The sequence below is a fragment of the Mycetomoellerius zeteki genome, unplaced genomic scaffold (genome assembly GCF_001594055.1).
Source record: "Mycetomoellerius zeteki isolate Tzet28-1 unplaced genomic scaffold, Tzet1.0 scaffold155, whole genome shotgun sequence".
NCBI lineage: Eukaryota > Metazoa > Arthropoda > Insecta > Hymenoptera > Formicidae > Mycetomoellerius > Mycetomoellerius zeteki.
In genome coordinates, this window is record NW_017256500.1 from 948,374 (window position 1) to 956,632 (window position 8,259).

At 34.8% G+C, this 8,259-nt stretch overlaps 1 protein-coding gene and 1 long non-coding RNA gene across 6 annotated transcripts in view; one reads left to right on the forward strand and one right to left on the reverse strand.

The window, feature by feature from the left end:
- The window catches only part of LOC108720796 (protein gustavus), a 185,523-nt gene that overhangs the window by 172,965 nt on the left and 4,299 nt on the right, over nucleotides 1-8,259 (forward strand). The gene's annotated exons all lie outside the window — the stretch shown is intronic.
- The window catches only part of LOC108720797 (uncharacterized), a 2,449-nt gene continuing 2,331 nt past the window's right edge, over nucleotides 8,142-8,259 (reverse strand). The window contains exon 3 of the long non-coding RNA XR_001936543.1: nucleotides 8,142-8,152. This is a non-coding gene — a long non-coding RNA (uncharacterized lncRNA). The remainder of the gene's footprint in view (nucleotides 8,153-8,259) is intronic.

The following is an 8,259-nucleotide window of genomic DNA, read 5'->3' on the forward strand; positions in this document are numbered from 1 at the left end:
ATCGTTCTATAATCGTCACTTTATCGCTCTTATATCGAACTTTCACACAATGCGCAGTGCCACTGCACATCGTGTGAATAGCCGCGGACGTTTTTTGACTCACCTCCACCACATGAGTTGATCCTCCTTAGTTCTAGTGGTTCTAGTCTTCTTGCAGCCAACACAACATAACATGACACAGTCACGACAGGAGGAATATGAATTTGTCTGCTTTAGGAAAGCGCTTTCTTCCCATGATTCTTGTTAAAAGCTTCTCCCCGTGAACCACTAGATGGCATTATTATTTGCGAAACACCCCGTAAACATGAGTTAGGGCTAGGGTTACCAACTCTTGGTCGCACGAAAAGAGTACATTGATATGCAAAAAGAGTATATTTTCTAAAAAAAAAAAAGGAAAAAAAGATGACGAACTTTTTTATTTTAAATGCTAGCATTCAATAAAATGACATTTTTAGAATTTTTATTGACAACGTCTATTCAGTCTTCATAAAGTTACGAATAAATATATTTCTTTATATTTTACTTCCAGATTTTTTAATGTTAATGTTAATAAAATTGAGAAAATAAAATTGATTCATGTATTTAACATATTTTGCTATTTATAAGTTTCTTCAACAAATATATATAACCAAATCTCTATCAAAACCTCTATATAATATGTAAATAAATATTTATATTTTACATAATGGTCAAAGCCTTAGTACAAGCCAAGCAAAACTTTTTTGTAAAGTAATAAATGTAAATATTAAATAATAATTTTTTAAATTTTGTCTCATTTCTCAAAATAGAGTACAATAAGTAAAAAGTAAGAGTACGCTGTTTTCCGACTTTGAAAAGAGTACATGTACTCTTAAAAGAATACGGTTGGTAATCCTAGTTAGGGCACGTATAAAAAAAATACGTGTCTCTCTTATATTTTCGTGTTTAACAACATATTCCGGACAGTTGTGAAATTTCCCTTGTAAGTAGTATTCAAATGTGGTCGACAATATATATATGGTATATATGTGTGTATAATGAGAGAGAGGGACCGTGAAAGACGACCAGTCTCACTCTCTCTTCCATTACACCGTTAAATGAAAAGAGATAGAGATGACTATCTTCCATGGTCCCTCTTACTTTTATCGACCATTTTGACACACGGATCGCGCAGTCCATTCTCTATGTCTTTGGTTTCACCTTATTAATTCTACCATGGGACCGATCATGATGCTCACATAGTTCTTGCTCGCAAGTTCGAGCTAATCCGCGTCTACGCAATAAATTTCGCTCCGACCAAATACCTCGACTAGAGGCCCTCTAAAGAACCGCGACACGAAAAGCAGACACTCTAATTAGAGACTATTACAGATTTCTCTTTCTCTGCAGGATCTTTAGTTTTATCAAAATCACACGAGAGAGAGAAACATATGTGGTATCTTTCTCTAACACATATCTAATCTAAACTTAAACTTTAATCCATAGGAATGAAATACTGTGAAACACATGTTAAATCTGAAAATTATTAAAAAATGGTTGGCTATGTAGCCCCCTTTTGTAATAATTCAACAACTAAAGGCTATATAATGAAAGTGTTTCCCAGACATATATATAATACTCCTATATTGCTAACGCCAATTAAAAGCTGGCGAAAACGGTGCAGACGAATATTTACCTCTCACTTAATGTACAGCGCATGCGCACCACACTCGAGTACACTGTGGAAGTGAGAGATCCGATATTCTCTATTTTGCTGTCTTGGCACACCCCCCACTCCCAAAAAGAGGCTGCGTTAGCAATATAGTATAATAGTATTGCATATATGTTCCCAGATACAGTGAATCGTCGTGCTTTAACGTCGATCAAAAAATGTTGGGAGAATAAATTGGATGCCAAAAGACAGTTCGTTTCTCTGCGATATTAAATAAGTAATATTTGTATAAGTTTATTATAAGGAATTTAGTAAAATATATAGTTTTACCTGATTTTCTAAAATAATTTTGATAAAAGATGCTAAAAATAAACGATCTTTTAATTGTGCATGTTATTTCGACATATTATATAAGAAATTTATTTATTAATTTCTTATGAATTCGTTGCATTGTTTAAATTAAAAAGTAACACAAATATAGATATTTGAATATGGCAGGAATTAAAGATAAAAAAATAGCGGACCATTTAAAAGTGACTGTTTTGATGTCGCAATTCTGATTAGAGTCTCTAATCTCGACCAATACCGATACCGTCGAATACCTCGTCAGTATGTTCGCATTAACAAGGTGAATATTTAAATGAGAGCAATCGGTGTCGTTAACACATATGTATGTTTAATTTTACCTCTTCTATCCATGTCCAGGCTCAATCTATGCGTGCATTCAGAACGATAACCGCTCACTGAGTGCTCAGTGAGTTCTTTCATCTGATTGGTCTATATTTTAAGATCTAATAAAATATGCCAATCAGATGAAAAAACTCACTGAGCGCTCAGTGAGCGATTGTCGTTCTGAATGCATCTCATGATTCAACTGCGGTTGTGAAATTTATGATCCGATATCTTATTGTATTCAACATGGACTGAAACACAGAAGTAAAGAATTCCGATGAGGATACATTTGAAAAAAGATCTGTTCTTTGTGGCTGAACTAGAGTGCACATACTTTCGAAACTTAAAGTGAGATAGGTATATATTTGATATTTGTCAAAAGCGGAAAAGAATTTAGTGCAGTCTAGTGTAGGAACAGAAAAAGAACAGATCAAGAAATTCCGATGAGGATATATTCGGGGAAGAGATCGAGTCTCATACGGGTCGCTATGAAAGGGCCTTTCTTATTTCCCTATCCCTTTTCAGACCCTATAAAATTTTTGCCGGAGTCTCCTACAATCGAGCGCGGGAACAGCTGCTCAGGCAAATAAACTGGTGGTGCAAGGATATCGTAGGTCAACCTTCCAGAACCTTCCGCCGACGGACGGACCCACCATTATTTCTCCTGGTCGTTGCCTTGCTTTTATTCTCTTGTTGCCTCCCTTCTTGCCAAACATTCTTGCTGTCGCATTCCTACCAGGTATCCAGCCGTGATTGTTCGCAAACGATATCTGAATCTCGAACGAGTATTCATCGAAGAGATGTCCGCATTGAAACACATAAGTTTTGTTCAGTCAATATCTTTTTAACAATGCATTATTTTTCATATTAATAGATATTCAGATACTGATCTACCTGAAATATCTAAAATCTATCGGTGCAGCGTACTAGATATACTTCTTTTTAAAATATAATTTATCTCAATAATATTTCGGTGTATTACTTCTTGTTTCTACATGTACATTACTGACACCGACGAGATACTATTAAAAACGGTTGGCTTTGGGCAAATTTTCATGACTATCATTGGGGCCCCGAGAGCCTGCGGATAATTGAAGAATGATGACATTATTGACAATTAATAAAAATTTGCGATTATTAACATAAGTATTTCGATAATACATTATTAAATTCGTGATTTTTTGTTATATAAATATACTGTATAAATAAGTACGCATACTTTCACATGCGGCGTAACTTGCGTAGAGATGTAAGCGACGAAAAAAAACTAGAATTTTAGGATAAAAAACTCGGAAAATAATGGTTTCTTTCCTTTGGCTTTATTTTTTTACTCGGATATTTTTTGTTTTAGCATTCCACGACGCTGTACTATTGCTCCAAAATCTTTGCACTTACCCATAAGATTTCTGTGTAAAAATAATTATAAAAGTTAAAATACTGTATAATAATTAATATAATATAATGCTGGTGATCATAAATATACCTTACCTTTCACTATTATTTGAATGATATTTTATACTGTACTTCAATTTTAAAAGTTAAGTAAGTGGCCCATACTGTGTCATTAATACAAATAATACTTTACTAGACTAATTGACTGTTTATGTTGTATACTGTGATTGTAATTATACATATTCTAAATTTAAATTAGTGAGACAACAATAAAATTATAAAGATAAAAGTATTAAATCGAAAGCATCGAAATAACAAGAAAAATAAATCTATTTTTTCTACATATTTAACACGAATTTTAAACATTTTTCATAAATTTTATGTAATTTGATCAAAAATACCGTTTTTTACTTGATACTTTTCTCCAAAGTAAAAAATACCGTTTTTTTATGTCTCTAAACTTGCGTAATGTTAGAGTCCCGACAAATACGCCTCATGGGACTCCAGTACAAGCGTAACTTGCGTCAACCAATCAAATCGTATCAAATTGTATCAGCTACTACGCGTTATTCTAGTTAAGACGATTTGATTGGCTAACGCAAGTTACGCTGCATGTGAAAGCAGCCTTACTTTAAGCGAGGCTTAAGTCTAAATCTACAATAGGTTAAGCTTTAAGCCGTAAGAAATTGACCAATTATATGCGAGGAGAATAATTGACTATGGCCGGTATTCATAGTCGGATTTTATATTTAAGACTGTTTTAAGTACAATCTTAAGAAGTCATGAACCAATCAGAGGGCCGCATTAGCGACTTAAGACATTACTTAAGACGGTTTTAAAATAAGAACCTACTATGAATACTAGCCTTTATGATTCTTTCATTTCATGACTTAAGGTTTAAAAACCTATTGAAGATCTGGACTAAAACTCTCCTATCTCTCCCTCTCTTTCGGCTTTAAAGAAAGAAAATGAGAATTTTAAGTCTCGCTTAAAGTCAAAGTACATTGGTGCAATTGGGCCTTAAGGGTCGACAATAGAGTCCTAGGCCGGTATTCATAGTCAGTTTTTATATTCAAGACCGTCTTAAGTAATGTCTTAAGTCGCTAATGCGGCCCTCTGATTGGTTCATGACTTCTTAAGATTGTACTTAAAACAGTCTTAAATATAAAATCCGACTATGAATACCGGCCCTAGAGATGCGACATTGAGCGGGTTGGGCTAGGTTAGAAACCCTCTAATCAGAGTCGCGACACGAAAAAAAGAGATTCTAGTTAGAAACTCTCTTCACGGTCTCTTTCCCACACACGAAAGAGAGAGGAATACGTTGTGTCTCTTTCTAACCTTGATAGTTTCTCGTGAATCGTGATACAACTTTCTGCTCTAGAAGATTAATAAGTACGACTTATTAGAAGATTAATAAAAATAATTGCAAAATGGTTGGGTGTGCAGCCCCATTTTGCATTAATTCTGCAGCGAAAGGCTATGTAATGAAAATATTTCCGCACGATACTAAACGTCGAACATTATGGGCAAATGTTGGAAAAAATTGGACACCAACGAAAAATGCATAACTTTGATAAAAAAAAAAGATAAAACATAATTTTTTTAGTAAGCATTACTTCCACAGAGAAATCTATCTAGTAATAACTTTAAAATATTATAATCTTGTTTTGTTTGACAATAATACAAATGTATATATTATACTTTGAATGGTCGATATCCGTATCGGAACACTAAAAATCGATTCGAAGTAGACGAAATTTTTAACCTTGTTAAAAAAAGAAACTTTTTTAAGATTCTTTGTAAAGGTATCGGTTTAAAATGACACGTGTCTGTAGTAAGCTGTGGAGAAAGCCGAAATTGTCGACTATCAGCGTGAGTTCTAATTGGTTGCTGCTTTTCTGCTTTTTGCTTTTCTGTCAAGATGTGAACGCGCCCTTATAGTTCCTGCACATTGGACGCGAAAACGCTTTTCGCGCGGCAAAATGATGCGGTAGCCAATAAACTTACAGCTCTTAATATGCTCATTGGTTATTGTGTCGCATTTTATCGCGCGACAAACATTTCCGCATCTAGTTAGAAACTCTCTTCACGGTCTCTTTCCCAAGTTTCAGCAAAACCACACTCTCTGAGGAGAATCGTGAATGCGCTACGGCTAATTCAAATTGGTTCGTTGATCGGATAATCCGGGCTCTAGTGATTATGTATTAGTAATTTTTAATTGAGCATTAAACCACTATGCATTAAGCGTATCCCTTATCGCAATAAACATTTTACATAATTAGTCTTTCGAGCCGGATTCGCGAGACGTATGTGCGAGGATCGGTAGAGACAATACAAACGACGATTAAAACTATTGACAAGACATTGTAATTAACATCATACATTGATTTAATAAATGTGATCGTCTGGAATATTCAACTCAGCTGTAGAATATTGACGACAGTGTTAGTCGACTCTCGATGCGATCACAATTTATTATATCAAAAAGAGAGGTGTCCTATTGTTGGTTTTTCTTTGTGATTCCTTACAATAAACTAGATTCAAGGCTATAGACTCATCAAGATAATAATTAAAGGAGCAAGATAACTGCGAAACCATTACGAAAACAACGAGGATATCTTAAGGTAAAATTAACAACGATAAAAAACTTCGTGAATCGTATTGCTGACGATTTAGAGAGCACATCACGAAAAGAAATTGAAACACGTTTTGAAAAGTTTAACAACGCATACAATAAATTCAAAGCAATTTCGCAACAATTGGCGGCACTGATCTCCAAAGAGGAATACCAGGAAAAGAAGGAGAGAGGAGACAAGTTTTGACGGGTGATACTTCACTTTGAGAGCGTCATTATATTACAATATATTAATAAACTTCAACTAATGTTTCGCGCATCGTCGCTGGACGAGCGAGGGTCGATCCGGTGATAATCCGCTTGCACAAGTATTGGAGCAAGAAGCTACACTAATGCAGCAATTATTATTGGAGCGATCCAACGAGATACATGGAACCGATGCGCTATTACGAGCTGTGAAGCACCAGACTCCTTTAAATAAAAAATTATCAGAATTATCTAATGAAACTAGTGATACTTTATCATGAATATTGGAGCAACAGTTTCGATTGCTGGAAGGCGTGAGCGCACGTGTGCGTCACGAGAGCCACAAGTAAAACTACCAGTCATAAAATTATCAACATTTGATGGGAGCATTAAAGAATAGAAGAGATACTCTGATACAGTCAAGAATTTAATAGATACATGACAGTGATCTGTCGAATGTACAGAAACATCAATATTTGGTCGGGATTACGAACCGGTCCAGCAGCAAAAATAATAGAGTCGATTGAAATTTCGGATCAAAACTATACAATCGCATGGGAATTGTTGAAGAAATGATACGAGGATGAATGGGCTATTTGCAAGCGGCATATTCAGTGTTTATTTGAAATAATTCTTATTTGAAATAATTCTTATTTGAAATAATTCCGCAGATACAGCGGAAGTTCGCCATCCAAAATTTTGTGGATTATGTCCAGAAACACTTGCAAATCCTTCATTCCATAAAAACCTAATCATGAAGAGAATTATTTATTTGATTAAGAAACGTTTGGATATGGTCACGAAACGACGATGGAAAGAGCATGTTGAAGAAAGAGAAGTCGTAACAACGAGTATTACAATAGATTTGCAGCGTCGATGCTAAGTATTGGAGCGGATATCCAGTAGAGAAGAATAATATACCGAGATGCGACGATTGTAATGAAAATATTCGACAATGGTTCGTCACGACACAACCGTTCAGACAGGACGATGTTACCTGTGTCAAGAACGACGTCTAACGTGTAAACAATTTTTGGAACTGTCGCCCAAGGAAAGAAGTCGAGCGGTTGAAACTGTGCATTAATGGTTTTCGAGATGATCACTTTGTGAAGAACTATAAATTCAGTTCGTGGCGAGAATGTAGAGAGAAACATGACACATTGTGTCATTTCACAAAGGAGGCAAATGGTTCGATTGCAGCTTTAAAAAGGAATCAGTTACAACGTCACAAAAATTAAAAGGGAGAACTATAGCAATTCCAGTGAATAGTTCATCCTGCAAAAGATCAAGTAATGATGACAAATCATCATGTAAGCGAATTCTAATGTCCGACTATTGTTAACGTCAAAATAAATAATGATTACAATTATCAATTGCGAGTGAAACCAATTTTGTGATAATGACATCATATAAACACTTACATTTAAATGATACTCATGAGTATAATAAACGTTTGAATGATATGAGCTGTCACGTAAAGCATAGTTGTCAACTGCAAATAAGGTCCCGCGTCAGCTTTTGAATTGGAATTATACTGTCTGGTTGTTCCGCCTGTAACTAAAGAATTATTATCGTTTGTAATTCGAGCGTCGCAGAGATTTTCTAAATATCCGACATATTTTCTGACAGCTTTTCTCGTATATATATTTCGATTTCTTGCCAGAAATTTTATATACGTAGGGTATATACTTTTATCACTCTTTTCAACTGTAAATAAATAATATATATATATATATATATA